This window comes from Salvelinus alpinus, chromosome 24 (genome assembly GCF_045679555.1).
Source record: "Salvelinus alpinus chromosome 24, SLU_Salpinus.1, whole genome shotgun sequence".
NCBI classification, from domain to species: domain Eukaryota; kingdom Metazoa; phylum Chordata; class Actinopteri; order Salmoniformes; family Salmonidae; genus Salvelinus; species Salvelinus alpinus.
The window spans coordinates 24,169,144-24,192,497 of record NC_092109.1 but is presented as its reverse complement, the minus strand read 5'-3'; the positions used below and the strand labels follow the sequence as shown (position 1 = coordinate 24,192,497).

Sequence of the window (23,354 nt, the reverse complement as noted above, 5' to 3'; positions counted from 1 at the left end):
CAGTCTTACCCCCAGCCCCTCAGTCTTACCCCTAGCCCCTCAGCCTTACTCCCAGCCCCTCAGCCTTACCCCTAGCCCCTCAGGCTTACCCCTAGCCCCTCAGGCTTACCCCTAGCCCCTCAGTCTTACCCCTAGCCCCTCAGCCTTACTCCCAGCCCCTCAGTCTTACCCCTAGCCCCTCAGCCTTACTCCCAGCCCCTCAGCCTTACTCCCAGCCCCTCAGTCTTACCCCTAGCCCCTCAGCCTTACTCCCAGCCCCTCAGCCTTACTCCCAGCCCCTCAGTCTTACCCGCAGCCCCTCAGCATTCCCTCAGCCTCTGTCCTACAGTAGGGAGGGAGCTGCCAAGCCAGGAGAGAGTGAATGGGGATCCATGGCAGCACCAGCATCCCTTATGCTTCCTGAAGTACAGCATGACACATCCATGCAACGTTTACACTTCATTTGTTTAGAGCGGAGGGGATGGAGGGGAGTGGGGTGGGGAGGGGCATGCATTTGTATAGACAGATCAGCTATGAAACGCGCTGGACTGTTTGCAAACACATCTCAGGGTCCATTTCTGGGACAGGCACACATGTGGCCATGGCTGGAAATCCCATGTGACCGGCCTCAACCAATCAGGGACTCGGTAGACATGGCAACCTGTCAACCAGACGTGGGTTAATTTGCATGGTCATCCATTGTCTGTAAAATACAATATGGTGCCATGGGCACACCCCAGCCCTAGCGACAGTGGGAGAGAGGGGTGGTGATTTGATTAGGAAAGGAAAGATGTCTCACAATGCTATTGACAGGTCACCGTGTGCACAAACCACAACAGCCAATTAGATTTATTCATGACACATCACCTCACAACACCAATCAATGTACTGGATATTCTGGACGCATACCAACCGTCAAATTAATTCCTAGGACATGTCACCACCAATCATTTTACACCCCTCTCTCATGCACCACACTCGCATATATACAAGGGTACAGACGCACGAACGCTCACGCTCACACACACACACACACACACCACCCCCCTGGTGTGATATTTATGAAGCATTCACACCCCATTGTGACAGCAGCACAGTTGTGCCCATCATCATGCCAGAGACAGCTGAGGACAGGAGAGGAGAGAGGGCCTAGTAAAGAGGTGAGAAGAGAGGAGAGGAGAGGAGAGGAGAGGCGAGGCGAGGCGAGGAGAGAGGGCCTAGTAAAGAGGAGAGGAGAGGAGAGGAGAGAGGGCCTAATAAAGAGGAGAGGAGAGAAGAGTAGAGAGGGCCTAGTAAAGAGGAGAGAAGAGAAGAGTAGAGAGGGCCTAGTAAAGAGGAGAGGAGAGAAGAGTAGAGAGGGCCTAGTAAAGAGGAGAGGAGAGAAGAGTAGAGAGGGCCTAGTAAAGAGGAGAGGAGAGAAGAGTAGAGAGGGCCTAGTAAAGAGGAGAGGAGAGAAGAGTAGAGAGGGCCTAGTAAAGAGGAGAGAAGAGAAGAGTAGAGAGGGCCTAGTAAAGAGGAGAGGAGAGAAGAGTAGAGAGGGCCTAGTAAAGAGGAGAGAAGAGAAGAGTAGAGAGGGCCTAGTAAAGAGGAGAGGAGAGGAGAGGAGAGAAGAGTAGAGAGGGCCTAGTAAAGAGGAGAGAAGAGAAGAGTAGAGAGGGCCTAGTAAAGAGGAGAGGAGAGAAGAGTAGAGAGGGCCTAGTAAAGAGGAGAGGAGAGAAGAGTAGAGAGGGCCTAGTAAAGAGGAGAGAAGAGAAGAGTAGAGAGGGCTTAGTAAAGAGGAGAGGAGAGAAGAGTAGAGAGGGCCTAGTAAAGAGGAGAGGAGAGAAGAGTAGAGAGGGCCTAGTAAAGGGGAGAGGAGAGGAGAGAAGAGTAGAGAGGGCCTAGTAAAGAGGAGAGGAGAGAAGAGTAGAGAGGGCCTAGTAAAGAGGAGAGAAGAGAAGAGTAGAGAGGGCCTAGTAAAAAGGAGAGAAGAGAAGAGTAGAGAGGGCCTAGTAAAGAGGAGAGGAGAGAAGAGTAGAGAGGGCCTAGTAAAGAGGAGAGGAGAGAAGAGTAGAGAGGGCCTAGTCAAGAGGAGAGAAGAGAAGAGTAGAGAGGGCCTAGTAAAGAGGAGAGGAGAGAAGAGTAGAGAGGGCCTAGTAAAGAGGAGAGGAGAGAAGAGTAGAGAGGGCCTAGTAAAGAGGAGAGGAGAGAAGAGTAGAGAGGGCCGAGTAAAGAGGAGAGGAGAGAAGAGTAGAGAGGGCCTCGTAAAGAGGAGAGGAGAGAAGAGTAGAGAGGGCCTAGTAAAGAGGAGAGGAGAGAAGAGTAGAGAGGGCCGAGTAAAGAGGAGAGGAGAGAAGAGTAGAGAGGGCCTAGTAAAGAGGAGAGGAGAGAAGAGTAGAGAGGGCCTAGTAAAGAGGAGAGGAGAGAAGAGTAGAGAGGGCCTAGTAAAGAGGAGAGGAGAGAAGAGTAGAGAGGGCCTAGTAAAGAGGAGAGGAGAGAAGAGTAGAGAGGGCCTAGTAAAGAGGAGAGGAGAGGAGAGTAGAGAGGGCCTAGTAAAGAGGAGAGGAGAGAAGAGTAGAGAGGGCCTAGTAAAGAGGAGAGGAGAGGAGAGAAGAGAGTAGAGAGGGCCTAGTAAAGAGGAGAGGAGAGAGAAGAGTAGAGAGGGCCTAGTAAAGAGGAGAGGAGAGGAGAGTAGAGAGGGCCTAGTAAAGAGGAGAGGAGAGGAGAGTAGAGAGGGCCTAGTAAAGAGGAGAGGAGAGAAGAGTAGAGAGGGCCTAGTAAAGAGGAGAGGAGAGAAAAGTAGAGAGGGCCTAGTAAAGAGGAGAGGAGAGAAGAGTAGAGAGGGCCTAGTAAAGAGGAGAGGAGAGAAGAGTAGAGAGGGCCTAGTAAAGAGGAGAGGAGAGAAGAGTAGAGAGGGCCTAGTAAAGAGGAGAGGAGAGGAGAGTAAAGAGGAGAGAACAGATGTCAGTGTGGGACCCATGCTCTTCTGCACCCTAACATCATCAATAATGGACGGCCCAGCCCTAGCCCTGTATGTGTTTGTCCCAGAGCCTGGGGGCCAGCAGGAGGAGTACTCATCACTTATGGAGCTGTAAACTCCCAGGTTCCAGCTCTGCACAGGAGGTTAACACACACACACACACACACACCAAAACCTCTACGGAAGCTGCGCAGAACAGTATGTTTGCTGTTTGAACTGGATGGCCTTTATGTTATGCTGTGCAGTGTCATATACACTAACTGCTGTCTGTAAAGCCCATGTCTTCCTCTCTGAGCTAGTGCAAACCAGCCAGCCAGCCTTGTGCTGTAATGCCTGATCATACCCAGACATCAGCATTAGCTCGAAATCCCCTCAAAGCGCCCCTCCAGCTGAAATCAAATCAAAATCTATTTGTCAAATGCTTCGTGAACAACACGTGTAGACTAACAGTGAAATGCTTACTTTCTGGTTATTTTCCAAAAATGCAGAGTTAAAATTAAAGATGAAAAAAAAAAGAATAAATACACAGTGAATACCGAATAACAATAATGAGTAAAAAATGACTTGGCTATATACAGGTAGTACCAGTACCGAGTCGATGTGCAGCGGTATGAAGTAATTGAGGTAGATATGTACATATACAGTGCATTCGGAAAGTATTCAGACCCCTTGTCTTTTTCCAAATTTTGTTACGTTACAGCCTTATTCTAAAATTGATTACATTGTTTTTTTTACTTGAATACATTTAGCAAATGTATTCAAAATAAAACACAGAAATACCTTATTTACATAAGTATTCAGACCCTTTACTCAGTACTTTGTTGAAGCACCTTTAGCAGCGATTACAGCCTCGAGTCTTCTTGGGTATGACGCTACAAGCTTGGCACACCTGTATTTGGGGAGTTTCTCCCATTCTTCTCTGCAGATCCTATCAACCTCTGTCAGGTTGGATGGGGAGCGTCGCTACACAGCTATTTCCAGGACTCTCCAGAGATGTTTGATTGGGTTCGAGTCCAAGTCCACTCAAGGACATTCAGAGACTTGTCACGAAGCCACTCCTGCGTTGTCTTGGCTGAGTGCTTAGGGTCCTTGTCCTGTTCACCCCAGTCTGAGATCCTCAGCACTCTGGAGCAGGTTTTCATCAAGGATCTCTCTGTACTTTGCTCCGTTCATCTTTCCCTCGATGCTAACTAGTCTCCCAGTCCCTGCCGCTGAAAAACATCCCCACAGCATGATGCTGCCACCAACATGCTTCAACGTAGGGATGGTGCCAGGTTACCTCCAGACGTGACGCTTGGCATTCAGGCCAAAGAGTTCAATCTTAGTTTCATCAGACCAGAGAATCTTGTTTCTCATGGTCTGAGAGTCCTTTAGGTGACTTTTGGCAAAGTCCAAGCGGGCTGTTATGTGCCTTTTACTGAAGAATGGCTTCCATCTGGCCGCTCTACCATAAAGGCCTGATTGGTGGGGTGCTGTAGAGATGGTTGTCCTTCTGGATGGTTCTCCCATCTCCACAGAAGAACTCTGGAGCTCTGTCAGAGTGACCATCGGGTTCTTGGTCACCTCTCTGACTTCTTCCATTTAAGAATGATGGAGGCCACTGTGTTCTTGGTGACCTTCAATGCTGCAGAAGTTTTTTTGTACCATTCTCCAGATCTGTGCCTGGGGCGGCAGGTAGCCTAGTGGTTAGAGCGTTAGACTAGTAACCGAATTGTTGGTGGATCGAATCCCCGAGCTGACGAGGTAAAAATCTGTCGTTCTGCCCCTGAACAACGCAGTCATTGGCCGTGATTGTAAATAAGTATTTGTTCTTAACTAACTTGATTAGTTAAATAAAATAATAATAATAATTTGAATAATCTCAGGTATAAAATATATTCTTATTTGTTTAACACTTTTTTGGTTACTACATGATTCCATATATGTTATTTCATAGTTTTGATGTCTTCACTATTATTCTACAATGTAGAAAACAGTAAAAATACATACAAATTCTGGAATGAGTTGGTGTGTCCAAACTTTTGACTGGTACTGTACTGTATATCTGAGTCAGGATGACTGTGTGTGACAGTGTGTATAATTGCTGGCCTGCCAGTGTACCCACCTGCTCCTGAAAAGTCTATTCTCAGAACAACATCCATTCATGCTGATGCACAACTGATGGGCGGGAACATCCCTGAGAGGATTGCATCACTAGATAATAAGTCCTACATAGCCTTCCCTCTCCTCACCTTCTCAGCTCGCCCCATGCCAGCAGTCTGTTAGCATTCTTACCAAACCAATGGGTGCTGTGACAATTTTACGCAGCGGTCAGAAGAGCTGCATGTTGCCATTGACAGAACGGGATGAAAGCGTGGCAAACAGAAGCCTAACCCCCCCCCCCCCCCAGGGTCAAACACAGCCAAGTGAATAACCACCCCTCTACACCTTTCCCTCTGTCGCTCCTCTCCTCCTACTAATCCCTTCTTTTCATGTCCGGCGACGAGAGGTCTGTCCAGCCCAGAAGGATGGAATCGCATGCAAGACGGGGGGCAGCAGGACCCCTCTCCTTCGTATAGAACCATCAACTGATAATGCCTTAGGATACAGACGTTCAAACAAAACAGCTCTCCAGGCTCAGAATCCCAGCTGACACACAACAACACAAGAGACATGGTGTTAGATACTTTTGGCTGCTGCCTTCAACACAAACACTGACACTGTGCACTGTCCTACGCTAACACTACTGCTACGCTAACGCTACTGCTACGCTAACGCTACTGCTACGCTAACGCTACTGCTACGCTAACGCTACTGCTACGCTAACACTACTGCTACGCTAACGCTACTGCTACGCTAACACTACTGCTACGCTAACACTACTGAAAAAACAGACAAAAGAATGCGGGCAAGCTGTGTATGGCATTTTGAAAGTGCAGAGCGAGAGAAGAAAGTGTCCGCAGGTCACATTTCCATTTGAAAATCACTACCTGAGTCTTATCAGATGGAGAGAGAGCGCTCCTGTGGTCTTAGCTCCAGGTATATCTGTCTGTCTGTCTCACTGCAGTTGGGAGGGACAGTCAGGGAGCAGCAGACTGTAATCTACTAACAGTTGTACTCCTCAAAGCTCCTACGTTTCTCTTTAAGGCTCTTAACTAAAACACCAAGTGTTTCAAACGAAAATGACTGAGAAAATGACACACGTCATGTCCAGTCAGGGGTGGTGTTTGGAAGGAAGGGAAGGTTTAGCATTAGAAGACAACAGAGCACAGGTTTGTTATGGAAAGTACGACTGTATTAGTTATTGTGTCCCATGCAGATTGTGCGTTTGGTATTTGACCGCCTGACTGAGTGAGAGGCTTCCCACTGTGTGAAGAAACGCTTAGCCGGCTCGCCCAAGGATTTCAACGGCAGAGAAATCACTGCATTATATGATGGCAACTCAATGGCAATGTGTATTTCCGTGTCATGCCATGTGAAGTCAGCTATCACAATCAACACAAAGCAACTGCATCCAATGCCTTCAGGGGCTATAAGGTCTACTGTGTGTAGTGGTACATTACTGAAGATCTGAGATGAGAACGCAAGTTCCTCTCTAGAGAGACAGAGGGAGGTCTCTCTAGAGACCTCCAACAGGGAGGTGGAGAGGGACATGGCAACACCCTCTCTTCTTCCCAAAGAACAAAGGATGATCACTGGCCAAAATCAACCCGAAAGAAGATCTGTTCATTTCCTCTCCTAACTAAGAAATAGAAAGATTACTGCTCTATCCTATTTGTCCTGTCATTCTCCTCTGGTTGCTAGGCAGATGGTAGGTGTATCCTGAGGTAATGGTGGAGTTGTAGAATATAGAGTTCAACTCCACATGTAATGTGTGTCTCTCTTGTCTCTGCTGGTTATTTGCAGAGGCAGTTCTGGTCAAGTGGACACAAGAGACAGAACAGTGCTTCAGCTGGGATTACAACAGCAAACAGGTGCTCTCTGAGCCAAGTCATTAGTTCCTGAGAGATAGATGGTCTCCTTGGAGGGAGCTCGTCCTAGAAGACCATGAAATACATAGACAGTACAAGGAAAGGTTATTAAATGTAAGATAGGTATTCAGCGGGAGGCAGGTAGAGTGCAACAGAAATAGATTGAGTGAACCACACATTTGCACTTTGTTGGAAAGAACTCTGTAGGTTCTTTCTTGCTTTATTCAAATGAATTTACTTAATGAGGACATTGAAGACTGGCAAGTGATAAGTGTGAAAGTGCGAGTAAGAGAGAGAGAGAGAGAGAGAGAGAGAGAGAGCGAGAGAGAGAGAGAGAGAGAGACAGAGAGAGAGAGAGAGAGAGAGAGAGAGAGAGAGAGAGAGAGAGAGAGAGAGACAGAGAGAGCGAGAGAGACAGAGACAGAGACAGAGAGAGCGAGAGAGACAGAGACAGAGACAGAGAGCGAGACAGAGACAGAGACAGAGAGAGAGAGAGAGAGAGAGAGAGAGAGAGAGAGAGAGAGAGAGAGAGAGAGAGAGAGAGAGAGAGAGAGAGAGAGAGAGAGAGAGAGAGAGACAGAGAGACAGAGAGACAGAGAGACAGAGTTTGTATTATGACAGAGTCTGAATGTCTCCTTTCCTCTGCCCCTCTAAGCAGGCATCTCAGTCTGTCACACAGTAGCAGTCTGTTGTCCGTATGGTGAGCCCTGACAAAGCAGGCACGAGGCGAGTGCTGGAGCGAAAGCTTGTTTGGGAGAGCAGCACGGCCCTGTGACAAGGCATCCAGACATGGGTGAGGAGCGAGGGGGATTTTGCTGCTACTCTCTGAGCACTAGGAATGATGAGGCTAATTCCTCCACACAGCCCTTATATGAAAGGGGCACCTGAGTCTGCCAGGAGGGACATGGGCAAAGACAGACAGACACATTCACACACAGCAAACAGACACACAGATAGACGTCTAGCACATGACGTGCCATCAGAGACTGGGATAGTGAATGGGATTAGGCAGCATCCTGTGGGGCTGGGTGGGTGCACCCGTACCCCTCTGCTAGACGAGACAAAGCAGGGGGAGACGGGAACCATTCTCCAATACTACCTCCCTCTTTCCCTCCTTCTTGACTTCCAGACAGCAGACGTCCCAGAGCACACTGGTGTGTCTGACAAAAATAATATATTGTTCAATCCACAGTGCACCAGTCAGAGGGATAAAGAGACTGAGAGATGGAACAAGTGATGGAAGGGAGAAAGCCCCTCACCAGGGAGCAATCCTTTCCTTCCAACCGGCTGGCCCTGAGTGGAATGATATAGATGTTGTCTCTCGCTTCCTTTCACCTCCATACAGATTCCCTCAGTCATTCTAAAAGCCATATCACACAGCTAAATGTTTACTGGACAGGGGTGATATAAAGCTGAGGGTATCTATTTCTGCTGTGAGACAAGTCAGGTTGGGGATATTCCTCAACAGTGCAATGAAGAGTAGGCTAGATACGTGGCCAGGAGGATGAAAGAGGATGCCTGCATGTCGTAACATGAGCTACTAAATTGGATTACTTGGAGCCCTTGGTTTAAAATGAAATCATTACCCTACGGTGTGTTTACTTTCCTTATCACAAATGGGTTTCACATTTTATAAACCTTGTTTTCATTGACATTAATCTACGTAACAATACATTTTTGTCTTAAGCAATTCTTCACTGTATACAGGCCGCATGCTGCATGCCAAACATTGTTAGCAACAACAATATTTTCAAGTGAACTTCAGGAGAGAGAGAGAGAGAGAGAGGATGTTTCTACAGCAGCTGTACCTGTGAGGGTGACAGCAGAACAAAGGGGTTCAATTAGGACCCTGTCCCCTACTGTTAGGATCCTGTCCCCTACTGTTAGGATCCTGCCCCCTACTGTTAGGATCCTGTCCCCTACTGTTAGGACCCTGTCCCCTACTGTTAGGACCCTGTCCCCTACTGTTAGGACCCTGTGCCCTACTGTTAGAATCATGTCCCTTACTGTTAGGATCCTGTCCCCAACTGTGAGGATCCTGTCCCCTACTGTTAGGACCCTGTCCCCTACTGTTAGGACCCTGTCCCCTACTGTTAGGACCCTGTGCCCTACTGTTAGAATCATGTCCCCTACTGTTAGGATCCTGTCCCCGACTGTTAAGACCCTGTCCCCTACTGTTAGGACCCTGTCCCCTACTGTTAGGACCCTGTAAAGTACTGTCCCCTACTGTTAGAACCCTGACACCTCCTTTTAAGATCCTGACCCCTACTGTTAGGACCCTGTCACGTACTGTTATGATCCTGTCCCCTACTGTTAGGATCCTGTCACATACTGTTATGATCCTGCCCCCTACTAATAGGACCCTGTCCCCTACTGTTAGGATCCTGTCCCCTACCGTTAGGACCCTGTCCCAGTACTGTCCTCTGCAGTTATGACCCTGCCCCCTATTGTTAGGACCCTGTCCCCTACTGTTAGGACCCTGTCACATACTGTTATGACCCTGTCCCCTACTGTTAGGACCCTGTCACATACTGTTAGGACCCTGTCCCCTATTGTTAGGACCCTGTCCGATACTGTTATGATCCTGTCCCCTACTGTTAGGACCCTGTCACATACTGTTATGATCCTGTCCCCTATTGTTAGGACCCTGTCACATACTGTTATGATCCTGCCCCCTACTAATAGGACCCTGTCCCCTACTGTTAGGATCCTGTCCCCTACGGTCCCCTCCTGTTAGGACCCTGTCCCCTCCTGTTAGGACCCTGTCCCCTACTGTTAGGACCCTGTCCCCTACTGTACCCTCCTGTTAGGACCCTCTCCCCTCCTGTTAGGACCCTGTCTCCTACTGTTAGATCCTGTCCCCTACTGTCCCCTCCTATTAGGACCCTGTTCCCTACTGTTAGGACCCTGACACCTCCTTTAAAAGGTCCTGTCCCCTACTGTTAGGACCCTGTCCCAGTACTTCCCCCTACTGTTAGGACCCTCTGCCCTACTGTTAGGATTCTGTCCCTTACTATTATGATCCTGTCCCTTACTGTTATGATCCTGTCCCCTACTGTTAGGACCCTCTCCCCTACTGTTAGGATTCTGTCCCTTACTATTAGGACCCTGTCCCCTACTGTTAGGATCCTGTCCCCTACTGTCCCCTCCTATTAGGACCCTGTTCCCTACTGTTAGGACCCTGACACCTCCTTTAAAAGGTCCTGTCCCCTACTGTTAGAACCCTGTCCCCTACTGTTAGGACCCTGTCCCCTACTGTTAGGTCCCTGTCCCCTACTGTCCCCTCTTATTAGGATCCTGTTCCCTACTGTTAGGACCCTGACACCTCCGTTAAAAGGTCCTGTCCCCTACTGTTAGGACCCTGTCCGCTATTGTTAGGACTCTGTCCCAGTACTGTCCCCTACTGTTAGGACCCTCTCCCCTACTGTTAGGATTCTGTCCCTTACTATTATGATCCTGTCCCCTACTGTTAGTACCCTGTCCCCTACCGTTAGGACACTGTCCCCTACTCTCCCCTCCTGTTCGGATCCTGTCCTATTGTAAGGACACTGTCCCTTACTGTTAGGACCCTGTCCCCCACGGTTAGGGCCCTGTCCCCTACCGTTAGGATCCTGTCCTAGTACTGTCCCCTCCTGTTAGGACCCTGTCCCCCACGGTTAGGGCCCTGTCCCCTACCGTTAGGATCCTGTCCTAGTACTGTCCCCTACTGTTAGGACCCTGTCCCCTACAGTTAGGATCCTGTCCATTACTGTTAGGATCCTGTCCCAGTACTGGAACCTACTGTTAGGACCCTCTCCCCTACTGTTAGGATTCTGTCCCTTACTATTATGATCCTGTCCCCTACTGTTATGATCCTGTCCCCTACTGTTAGGACCCTCTCCCCTACTGTTAGGATTCTGTCCCTTACTATTAGGACCCTGTCCCCTACTGTTAGGATCCTGTCCCCTACTGTCCCCTACTGTTAGGACCCTCTCCCCTACTGTTAGGATTCTGTCCCTTACTATTAGGACCCTGTCCCCTACTGTTAGGATCCTGTCCCCTACTGTCCCCTACTGTTAGAACCCTGTCCCCTACTGTTAGGACCCTGTCCCCTACTGTTAGGACCCTGTCCCCTACTGTCCCCTCTTATTAGGATCCTGTTCCCTACTGTTAGGACCCTGACACCTCCGTTAAAAGGTCCTATCCCCTACTGTTAGGACTCTGTCCGCTATTGTTAGGACCCTGTCCCAGTACTGTCCCCTACTGTTAGGACCCTCTCCCCTACTGTTAGGATTCTGTCCCTTACTATTATGATCCTGTCCCCTACTGTTATGATCCTGTCCCCTACTGTTAGGACCCTCTCCCCTACTGTTAGGATTCTGTCCCTTACTATTAGGACCCTGTCCCCTACTGTTAGGATCCTGTCCCCTACTGTCCCCTCCTTTTAGGACCCTGTTCCCTACTGTTAGGACCCTGACACCTCCTTTAAAAGGTCCTGTCCCCTACTGTTAGAACCCTGTCCCCTACTGTTAGGACCCTGTCCCCTACTGTTAGGACCCTGTCCCCTACTGTCCCCTCTTATTAGGATCCTGTTCCCTACTGTTAGGACCCTGACACCTCCGTTAAAAGGTCCTATCCCCTACTGTTAGGACTCTGTCCGCTATTGTTAGGACCCTGTCCCAGTACTGTCCCCTACTGTTAGGACCCTCTCCCCTACTGTTAGGATTCTGTCCCTTACTATTATGATCCTGTCCCCTACTGTTAGTACCCTGTCCCCTACCGTTAGGACACTGTGCCCTACTCTCCCCTCCTGTTCGGATCCTGTCCCCTACTGTTATGATCCTGACCCTACTGTTATGATCCTGACCCTATTGTAAGGATACTGTCCCTTACTGTTAGGACCCTGTCCCCCACGGTTAGGGCCCTGTCCCCTACCGTTAGGATCCTGTCCTAGTACTGTCCCCTACTGTTAGGACCCTGTCCCCCACGGTTAGGGCCCTGTCCCCTACCGTTAGGATCCTGTCCTAGTACTGTCCCCTACTGTTAGGACCCTGTCCCCTACAGTTAGGATCCTGTCCATTACTTTTAGGATCCTGTCCCAGTACTGGAACCTACTGTTAGGACCCAGTCTGAGTACTGTCCCCTCCTGTCAGGATTATGTCTCTTACCGTTTGGACCCTGTCTCCTCCTGTTAGGATATTGTCCCTTACTGTCAGGACCCTTTCCCCTACTGTTAGAACCCTGTCCCCTACTTTTATGATCCTGTCCCCTACTGTTATGATCCTGTCCCAGTACTGTCCCCTACTGTTAAGACCCTGTCACAGTACTGTCCCCTACTATTATGATCCTGTCCCAGTACTGTCCCCTACTGTTAAGACCCTGTCACAGTACTGTCCCCTACTATTATGATCCTGTCCCAGTACTGTCCCCTACTGTTAGGACTCTGTCCCCTACTGTTAGGGTCCTGTCCCCTACTGTTAGGTCCCTGTCCCCTACTGTTAGGACCCTGTCACAGTACTGTCCCCTACTGTTAGGTCCCTGTCCCCTACTGTTAGGACCCTTTCACAGTACTGTCCCCTCCCGTTAGGGCCCTGTCCCCTACTGTTAGGACTCTGTCCCCTACTGTTAGGGTCCTGTCCCCTACTGTGAGGATCCTGTCCCCTACTGTTAGGACCCTGTCTTCTACTGTTAGGACCCTGTCCCCTACTGTGAGGATCCTGTTCCCTACTGTTAGGACCCTGTCACAGTACTGTCCCCTACTGTTAGGATCCTGTCCCCTACTGTGAGGATCCTGTCCCCTACTGTTAAGATCTTCTCCCCTACTGTTAGGAACCTCTCCCAGTACTGTCCTCTCCCGTTAGGACCCTGTTCCCTACTGTTAGGACCCTGATACCTCCTTTTAAGATTCTGTCCAATACTGTTAGAACCCTGTCCCCTGCTGTCCCCAACTGTTAGTACCCTGTCCCCTACCGTTAGGACACTGTCCCCTACTCTCCCCTCCTGTTCGGATCCTGTCCCCTACTGTTATGATCCTGACCCTACTGTTATGATCCTGACCCTATTGTAAGGATCCTGTCCCTTACTGTTAGGACCCTGTCCCCCACGGTTAGGGCCCTGTCCCCTACCGTTAGGATCCTGTCCTAGTACTGTCCCCTACTGTTAGGACCCTGTCCCCCACGGTTAGGGCCCTGTCCCCTACCGTTAGGATCCTGTCCTAGTACTGTCCCCTACTGTTAGGACCCTGTCCCCTACAGTTAGGATCCTGTCCATTACTTTTAGGATCCTGTCCCAGTACTGGAACCTACTGTTAGGACCCAGTCTGAGTACTGTCCCCTCCTGTCAGGATTATGTCTCTTACCGTTTGGACCCTGTCTCCTCCTGTTAGGATATTGTCCCTTACTGTCAGGACCCTTTCCCCTACTGTTAGAACCCTGTCCCCTACTTTTATGATCCTGTCCCCTACTGTTATGATCCTGTCCCAGTACTGTCCCCTACTGTTAAGACCCTGTCACAGTACTGTCCCCTACTATTATGATCCTGTCCCAGTACTGTCCCCTACTGTTAAGACCCTGTCACAGTACTGTCCCCTACTATTATGATCCTGTCCCAGTACTGTCCCCTACTGTTAGGACTCTGTCCCCTACTGTTAGGGTCCTGTCCCCTACTGTTAGGTCCCTGTCCCCTACTGTTAGGACCCTGTCACAGTACTGTCCCCTACTGTTAGGTCCCTGTCCCCTACTGTTAGGACCCTTTCACAGTACTGTCCCCTCCCGTTAGGGCCCTGTCCCCTACTGTTAGGACTCTGTCCCCTACTGTTAGGGTCCTGTCCCCTACTGTGAGGATCCTGTCCCCTACTGTTAGGACCCTGTCTTCTACTGTTAGGACCCTGTCCCCTACTGTTAGGACCCTGTTCCCTACTGTTAGGACCCTGTCACAGTACTGTCCCCTACTGTTAGGATCCTGTCCCCTACTGTGAGGATCCTGTCCCCTACTGTTAAGATCTTCTCCCCTACTGTTAGGAACCTCTCCCAGTACTGTCCTCTCCCGTTAGGACCCTGTTCCCTACTGTTAGGACCCTGATACCTCCTTTTAAGATTCTGTCCAATACTGTTAGAACCCTGTCCCCTGCTGTCCCCAACTGTTAGTACCCTGTCCCCTACCGTTAGGACACTGTCCCCTACTCTCCCCTCCTGTTCGGATCCTGTCCCCTACTGTTATGATCCTGACCCTACTGTTATGATCCTGACCCTATTGTAAGGATCCTGTCCCTTACTGTTAGGACCCTGTCCCCCACGGTTAGGGCCCTGTCCCCTACTGTTAGGATCCTGTCCTAGTACTGTCCCCTACTGTTAGGACCCTGTCCCCCACGGTTAGGGCCCTGTCCCCTACCGTTAGGATCCTGTCCATTACTGTTAGGATCCTGTCCCAGTACTGGAACCTACTGTTAGGACCCAGTCTGAGTACTGTCCCCTCCTGTCAGGATTATGTCTCTTACCGTTTGGACCCTGTCTCCTCCTGTTAGGATATTGTCCCTTACTGTCAGGACCCTTTCCACTACTGTTAGGACCCTGTCACATACTGTCCCCTCCTGTTAGGACTCTGTCCCCTACTGTTGGGACCCTGTCCACTACTGTTCCCTCCTGTTAGGACCCTGCCCCCTCCTGTTAGGACCCTGTCTCCTCCTGTTAGGACCCTGTCTCCTCCTGTTAGGACCCTGTCCCCTCCTGTTAGGACTCTGACCCCTCCTGTTAGGACTCCTTTTAGGACCCTGTCCACTCCTGTTTGGACTCCTGTTAGGTCCCTGTCCCCTCCTGTTATGACCCTGTCCCCTCCTATTAGGACCCTCCTGTTAGAACCCTGTCTCCTAGTGTCCCCTCCTGTTCAAAACCTGTCCTCTCCTGTTCGAACCCTGTCCCTTCCTGATCGAACCCTGTCCCCTCCTGATCAGACCCTGTGGACCCTGTCCCCTCCTGATCGCACCCTGTGGACCCTGTCCCCTCCTGATCGGACCCTGTCCCCTCCTGATAGGACTCTGATAGGTCACACATTCACAGTCATAGACACCGATGGTTCCCATTACAGACATTCCCAAACTGTGGAGCAAATCTCACTAAGCAAAACTAGGGGTGTTAGTGGTTTTGCTTTTGTGTGAGAAAACTATCACACTGAAGTCATTGCATGTGTGTTGGATTATTAATTTGTACCATGTACAGTAAAACACGTCCACTCTGCCAACCTACCTCAACCTTCTCACATACACTAAATAAATTCCTCCAAATTTTATAATTATTTTCCTACCAGCTGACCTGAGGAACACAGTCAAGGTTAAAACCTTAAACCGACAAAGCATATTTGAGTAAATCAATTGTGAGAGATTATCCAAACACACATATTGTGTGGAGCGAAACCCATAAAACCCAAGACAATGTAAACAACTGAACTGAAACGCTGAGCTAGCCTTGCTCTCTGTTTGGCTTCTCAGACATTCCTTAGCAGGTAATTAGCCTGTTTAGCTTCCAGTCCGCTCTTATCACAGTGAGGATCTGCCCACGCAGGAGACCGGCTGAGTCAGCTAGAGACGGAGAGAGGCAGTCTGGGAGACTAGTGGGGCGGCTCCCTCCCATCTGATTGGCCCTGGGCCCGAAGCCACAGGAAGCCAGCGGTGGCAGCCTCATCTCCATTGTAGGTAAGTAAAGTCAGTTGGAATTGAGCTGAACCGGGCTAGAGCCTTCCTTCATTTAGGAACTTTTAATTGAAGTTATCTAATGCTTTGGTCATTAAACGCTCTGTAGTTGTCCCAGTCCCTCAGACTCCATCTCTGCATCTCCTCTCATCTCTGCTATACTCTTTTCACTCCTGCTGTTCAATTTCCATACACGTCTGAAAGGTGATTTTCAAATGTAGCTCAAACTGCAGAGATGAGAGGAGTGTTGGAATGCTTGTCTGAGTCAATGCTGCCTGCAATGGAGAAATATCACCAGCAGTAGAGAATCTCATAAAATCTGAGACAAACTCTATATCTTCCAGATAGTGAGAGTGAGTGAGTGTCTAAATAAAGAGTTGATTACAACTGGGGGCCATCACTCAGTCTAAGTCCTAGAACATGAGTTAGGAGAGTTAGAGAGAAAGAGAGAGAGAAAGAGAGAGAGAGAGAGAGAGAGAGAGAGAGAGAGAGAGAGAGAGAGAGAGAGAGAGAGAGAGAGAGAGAGAGAGAGAGAGAGAGAGAGAGAGAGAGAGAGAGAGAGAGAAGGGAATAGTGTAGGAGAGACAACACGTGTTGGGGAGGCAGGGAGGGCGCTTACTAGGTGTGAAATGAGAGCCCTGGGTATGAGGGATAGAGAGAAGTACAACAAGTCCAGCTACATCCATCACACACACAGAGGAAAGACAGACTGACTAGCCAGCCAGCGGGGCTCAGAGCCAGTCTGGACCTACAGGCTTCAATGCATTCAAACTACATGACGTCACAGCCTCTAGTCTAGACCATTTCTCCCAAATCCTAGCTTTGCTAATAATAACTGTATTAATAGTTCATGTGACAGTCCTGATTCTGATGGTCATCATTAGTATGGTGATGATGCAATGGCATTAATGATGAAGGGTGCTGATTATGTTAGGAGGACTAGAGATGACGGGACAGGCAGAATGGGGAGGAGTCTTGGTAGGGTAATTGCTGAAAAAGACAGTTTCAGCGTCACATGATTGTGTAACAATAACAAGAGAATCACTGTACTTCCAGGAATTGGATCAGAGCCATTTGGAATGAGAATGGTCTGGTCTCCCAAGAGTCCACTCATAGAGCATGGCATCAAAGAGGACAAGGGACCTGGAACTTACAAAAGCCATCAGATGGACAGGTGTAGACAATGAGAGGGCCCGACCAGTGTGACTGAGAGTGAGAGAAGGTCTTGTAAAGGGCATGGTATATTTGCTTTGAGTATGTGTTAGTTTGAGTATTAACACATACTCAAATGTGTTAGTTATGTGTTAGTTTACAGTTTAACTAAGTAGTAGATCAGCCAGATTTCGGCCACTGGAGGAGGTGTTATTGTTGGGGATGATGATGTCACTTCAGATCTGACATCACAGACTAGGGCTTCAGAGGGGCTCATCTCCTCCTAACGTCCCTCTGCAGCAGAAAACAACAGAGGTTTGCCCGCTAGGGGTGACAAAATATGGAATGTGTGTGCATGTCTCTCTCAAAGCAGAAGGGGGAATTTAACATTTTTCCAAAGCTGTAGTAACTTGGGGCCTCTGTGTACTGCCTGTCTCCATCCCAATATCCAACACAAGAGAAAAGCAACTCTCCCAGTGCGCTGACTTGGTGAAGCGTGAAAGAACACGTGTCAAACTGGGCGCGGAGAGGAGAGTGTCATGTCAGATCAGGCCGAGGGACGGCCAGACACGTCTCGGAGTGTCAGCGCCCGTGCAGCCTGTGTGTGTGGCAGACAGAATAACCAACCCCAAAACCCCAACCTCTCCCTTCACTGTATATTTTCACATTTCTCTTCTGCAAAACACTGCTAGCTGCATGTGTGCTGTGGTGTTTGCTGCAGGCGAAGCTGCCACAAACGAACTCTCGGAACGCCAGCCTCTGAACACCAAACCAAGAATAATGCATGCTAATGAGAGGGCGGATCAAAGTTTGGTGGCCGGCTCTCGCTTTGGTTAATAATTCTCTGTGATGAGGCGAGTTGATGTGGCTGTCACTCTGCGAGCGCCTGTCACTTCAAGACTGGAGGAGAACACAATAGGCTTTTTGTCATCACCATGTTATTTGGGCTTGCTTAGCAGAGATGCCTTTATTCACCTACACACATTCCCAAATAGTCATATTTCAGCTGGATGTTGTCTGAACTGAAGCCAACCACTCACCTAGACATCATAAAAACCACAACAACTCACCTAGACATCATAAAAACCACAACAACTCACCTAGACATCATAAAAACCACAACAACTCACCTAGACATCATAAAAACCACAACAACTCACCTAGACATCATAAAAACCACAACAACTCACCTAGACATCATAAAAACCACAACAACTCACCTAGACATCATAAAAACCACAACAACTCACCTAGACATCATAAAATCCACAACAACTCACCTAGACATCATAAAAACCACAACAACTCACCTAGACATCATAAAAACCACAACAACTCACCTAGACATCATAAAAACCACAACAACTCACCTAGACATCATAAAAACCACAACAACTCACCTAGACATCATAAAAACCACAACAACGCACCTAGACATCATAAAAACCACAACAACTCACCTAGACATCATAAAAACCACAACAACGCACCTAGACATCATAAAAACCACAACAACGCACCTAGACATCATAAAAACCACAAATACTCACCACCTAGACATCATAAAAACCACAACAACTCACCTAGACATCATAAAAACCACAACAACGCACCTAGACATCATAAAAACCACAACAACTCACCTAGACATCATAAAAACCACAACAACGCACCTAGACATCATAAAAACCACAACAACTCACCTAGACATCATAAAAACCACAACAACTCACCTAGACATCATAAAAACCACAACAACTCACCTAGACATCATAAAACCACAACAACTCACCTAGACATCATAAAAACCACAACAACTCACCTAGACATCATAAAAACCACAACAACTCACCTAGACATCATAAAAACCACAACAACGCACCACCTAGACGTCATAAAAACCACAACAACTCACCTAGACATCATAAAAACCACAACAACTCACCTAGACATCATAAAACCACAACAACTCACCTAGACATCATAAAAACCACAACTCACCACCTAGACATCATAAAAACCACAACAACTCACCTAGACGACATAAAAACCACAACAACTCACCTAGACGACATAAAACCACAACAACTCACCTAGACATCAACAACAACAGCCTTTCCTCTTATAGGCCACAATCTCACACTGCTGCGCGTAGCATATCTGCCACAATCTAGACAGGCTGAGCGGAGTCAATCTTTGTCCAGTAAAAACAGTTTTGACACACAGATTGCTAAGTTAGGCATTGTGTAAGGCAGTGTGTGATTTACTACTGGGAGTCGTCAGTCGTCATCCCCCGCCACTAGCCTGTGTGTGTGTGTGTGTGTGTGTGTGTGTGTGTGTGTGTGTGTGTGTGTGTGTGTGTGTGTGTGTGTGTGTGTGTGTGTGTGTGTGTGTGTGTGTGTGTGTGTGTGTGTGTGTGGGGACAGGACAGACAGGGCTGGTTGATGGGTTACGTGGTGCTATGCATCATAGAAAGAAAGATCTCTTACTTCACAGCTCTTTGTGTATATGGGTCTGTCTGGGCCGCGTCTCCCACACACACATCTCTCTAATGGATCAGAAACCTGGTCAACCGACTGGTCACACACACACACACACACTGCAGACACACTCACTCACTCTCACTACACAACTCACACACACAAACAAAATCCACCCATAACCACATACATCATGAAGGAGAGTGTAGAGGGACAGAGGAGCCAGAAGAGGAGGGTTTTGCTGATCATAGCGGTCTCCCTTAAATTCCATGATGACAACATGAGTCTGTTTTTTGCCATGTTTCAGTGATGAGTAAAGGCTCTGCTTTCAACAGAGCTCCCAGTGTGGGACCAGTACAATCCAGAAGACTGTAACTACACCGCTCACACAGACCAGGCATAGAAATGCTGCTGTGCCATTCTGCTCATGTCGGTAAAACAGAAAGGAACACGCCCCTAGGGGCACAAGGCTAGGGGCACAAGGCTAGGGGCACAAGGCAAAGCTAGCCTGGTTAATGATGTGAACGACTGTAACACTATAAAACCCTGGGGTGCCATTCATCTCTACATAATCTCTACATACATAGTACAAAGTACATAATACAGTGACTATATCAACGGCCTCCCTCTGGTAGTAATACAATAATCATGACAAGACTGTTCTCATACACATTCTCTAAAGTAAAGTATCCAAATAATCTGATCTAGGATAGGCTAGGGCAGTGTTTCCCAACGTGCAGCAGCCTCTCCCGTCCCTCCCTGTAGCAGGCACTGTCTGCTACCATGCACATGTACTTCCTGAAGCAGCCAGCATAACTTAGCCTCATGAAAAACAAACATTGTTTTGCACAAGAGGGACAAACTGTTGAAAGTTTGGATTAAGCAATTTGGAGATGCATGTCAGGACCAAACAAGACAAACTGTGCCAGACACTGATTCTGCATGAGGAGGACAGAGAGCGAGAGCGAGAGGGAGAGAGAGACCTAACGATGCTGTCTGCCATAACAGTTTGAGGGGGTGATGGGCATAATCCCACTATGCTTCCCCACTGTGGTCTGAGGCCTGGCCCATGATGTCAGACGATTGTTTTAACAGGCGTATTGCACAATCCCCAATCCTATTTCCCCTAACAGACAGACAGGGGAGAGATCTCAGTCAGAACTGATCTTGTGTGTCAGTATCAGTGCTCAGAGGTCCAGTGCTCTGGTTTTCTGACCACAGCAGGAGGAGGTCTGGAAGGTTTCCATGTCCCAGGGAGTGTAATCCTTTTATTCTGACTGGAGACGCGTTGTGGTTCAGAGTGGAGCCGGAGCGGGTACACATTGCTGGCCAATAGACAGACACATCACAGTCCCTGTACCCTCTTCACTGAACACTGGAACAGACAGGTTCCTCATTATGTCTCTCAGCCCTGTCCCCGGGGCCTACACTGGAACAGACAGGTTCCTCATTATGTCTCTCAGCCCTGTCCCAGGGGCCTACACTGGAACAGACAGGTTCCTCATTATGTCTCTCAGCCCTGTCCCCGGGGCCTACACTGGAACAGACAGGTTCCTCATTATGTCTCTCAGCCCTGTCCCCGGGGCCTACACTGGAACAGACAGGTTCCTCATTATGTCTCTCAGCCCTGTCCCAGGGGCCTACACTGGAACAGACAGGTTCCTCATTATGTCTCTCAGCCCTGTCCCAGGGGCCTACACTGGAACAGACAGGTTCCTCATTATGTCTCTCAGCCCTGTCCCCGGGGCCTACACTGGAACAGACAGGTTCCTCATTATGTCTCTCAGCCCTGTCCCAGGGGACTACACTGGAACAGACAAGTTCCTCATTATGTCTCTCAGCCCTGTCCCCGGGGCCTACACTGGAACAGACAGGTTCCTCATTATGTCTCTCAGCCCTGTCCCCGGGGCCTACACTGGAACAGACAGGTTCCTCATTATGTCTCTCAGCCCTGTCCCCGGGGCCTACACTGGAACAGACAGGTTCCTCATTATGTCTCTCAGCCCTGTCCCCGGGGCCTACACTGGAACAGACAGGTTCCTCATTATGTCTCTCAGCCCTGTCCCCGGGGCCTACACTGGAACAGACAGGTTCCTCATTATGTCTCTCAGCCCTGTCCCAGGGGACTACACTGGAACAGACAGGTTCCTCATTATGTCTCTCAGCCCTGTCCCCGGGGAGTACACTGGAACAGACAGGTTCCTCATTATGTCTCTCAGCCCTGTCCCAGGGTACTACATTGGTGGATAGACGAAGGAGGGGGATGGAGGAGGGGGATGGAGGGAGAATCCAGAATTCTATGAATTCCAAAATAACCCCCTCAAAGAAGAGGGGTTTATCCCAGCCTTTGGTGGCTCTAGCAGAGAGGGTCATCCCATTTGTAGTCCGACAGAGGGTCTGAGACAGTGGATGGACGCACCTCGTTATAGAAGAAAGCTACGGTTAAGGCATAGGGAATGAGGCTGACAGCACAGCTCTCCAACCCTTCTCTACACACACACCCCTCCCTCTCCTAGGAAATCAAAAGGGTTTAGGACAGAGGCTGGGGAGCATCATGGTAGAGTGGTCGCTCAGCGTGGTCCAGCGCGTTCAGTGTTGGTTAATGAGTGGTCTGGAGACTGAAACACACTACCTACAGGGCCTGAGCTGGGAGAAAATACTACCCTCTTTGCCTTCATCAGATAACATATGACGAGACAGTGATTGAAATGACTGCCAGTCATCAGTTCCAAGAAATATGTTAAAGGAAGCACCTAAACAGTAAACTCAGAAAAAAAAGAAACGTCGCTTTTTCAGGACCCTGTCTTTCAAAGATAATTCGTACAAATCCAAATAACTTCACAGATCTTCATTGTAAAGGGTTTAAACATGCTTGTTCAATGAACCATAAACAATTAATGAACATGCACCTGTGGAACGGTCGTTAAGACACTAACAGCTTACAGACGGTAGGCAATTAAGGTCACAGTTATGAAAACTTAGGACACTAAAGAGGCCTTTCTACTCACTCTGAAAAACACCAAAAGAAAGATAGCCAGGGTCCCTGCTCATCTGCGTGAACGTGCCTTAGGCATGCTGCAAGGAGGCATGAGAACTGCAGATGTGACCAGGGCAATAAATTGCATTGTCTGTACTGTGAGAAGCCTAAGACAGTGCTACAGGGAGACAGGACGGACAGCTGATCATCCTCGCAGTGGCAGACCACGTGTAACAACACCTGCACAGGATCGGTACATCCGAACATCACACCTGCGGGACAGGTACAGGTTTGCAAAAACAACTGTTCGAGTTACACCAGGAACGCACAATCCCTCCATCAGTGCTCAGACTGTCCGCAATAGGCTGAGAGAGGCTGGACTGGGGGCTTGTATGCCTGTTGAAAGGCAGGTCCTCACCAGACATCACCAGCAACAACGTCGCCTATGGGCACAAACCCACTGTCGCTGGACCAGACAGGACTGGCAAAAAGTGCTCTTCACTGACGAGTCGCGGTTTTGTCTCACCAGGGGTGATGGTCACATTATTCCATTTCTGTTAGTCACATGTCTGTGGAACTTGTTCAGTTTATGTCTCAGTTGTTGAATCTTGTTATGTTCTAGAGGTCGACCGATTATGATTTTACAACGCCAATACCGATACCGATTATTGGAGGACCAAAATAAGTTGATACCGATAAATCGGCAGATTTTTATTTATTTATTTATTTGTAATAATGACAATTACAACAATACTGAATGAACACTTTTATTTTAACATAATATAATACATCAATAAAATCAATTTAGCCTAAAATTAATAATGAAACATGTTCAATTTGGTTTAAATAATGCAAAAACAAAGTGTTGGAGAAGAAAGTAAAAGTGCAATATGTGCCATGTAAAAAAGCTAACGTTTAAGTTCCTTGCTCAGAACATGAGAACATATGAAAGCTGGTGGTTCCTTTTAACATGAGTCTTCAATATTCCCAGGTAAGAAGTTTTAGGTTGTAGTTATTATAGAAATTATAGGACTATTTATTTCTATACCATTTGTATTTCATATACCTTTGACTATTGGATGTTCTTATAGGCACTTTAGTATTGCCAGTGTAACAGTATAGCTTCCATCCCTCTCCTCGCCCCTACCTGGGCTCGAACCAGGAACACATCGAAAACAGCCACCCTCGAAGCATC

The 23,354-nt window shown here is 48.4% G+C and overlaps 1 protein-coding gene across 15 annotated transcripts in view; it reads right to left on the bottom strand.

The window, feature by feature from the left end:
* Window positions 1-23,354, bottom strand: part of LOC139552369 (guanine nucleotide exchange factor VAV2-like) — a 240,608-nt gene that overhangs the window by 59,218 nt on the left and 158,036 nt on the right. The window lies entirely within an intron of this gene.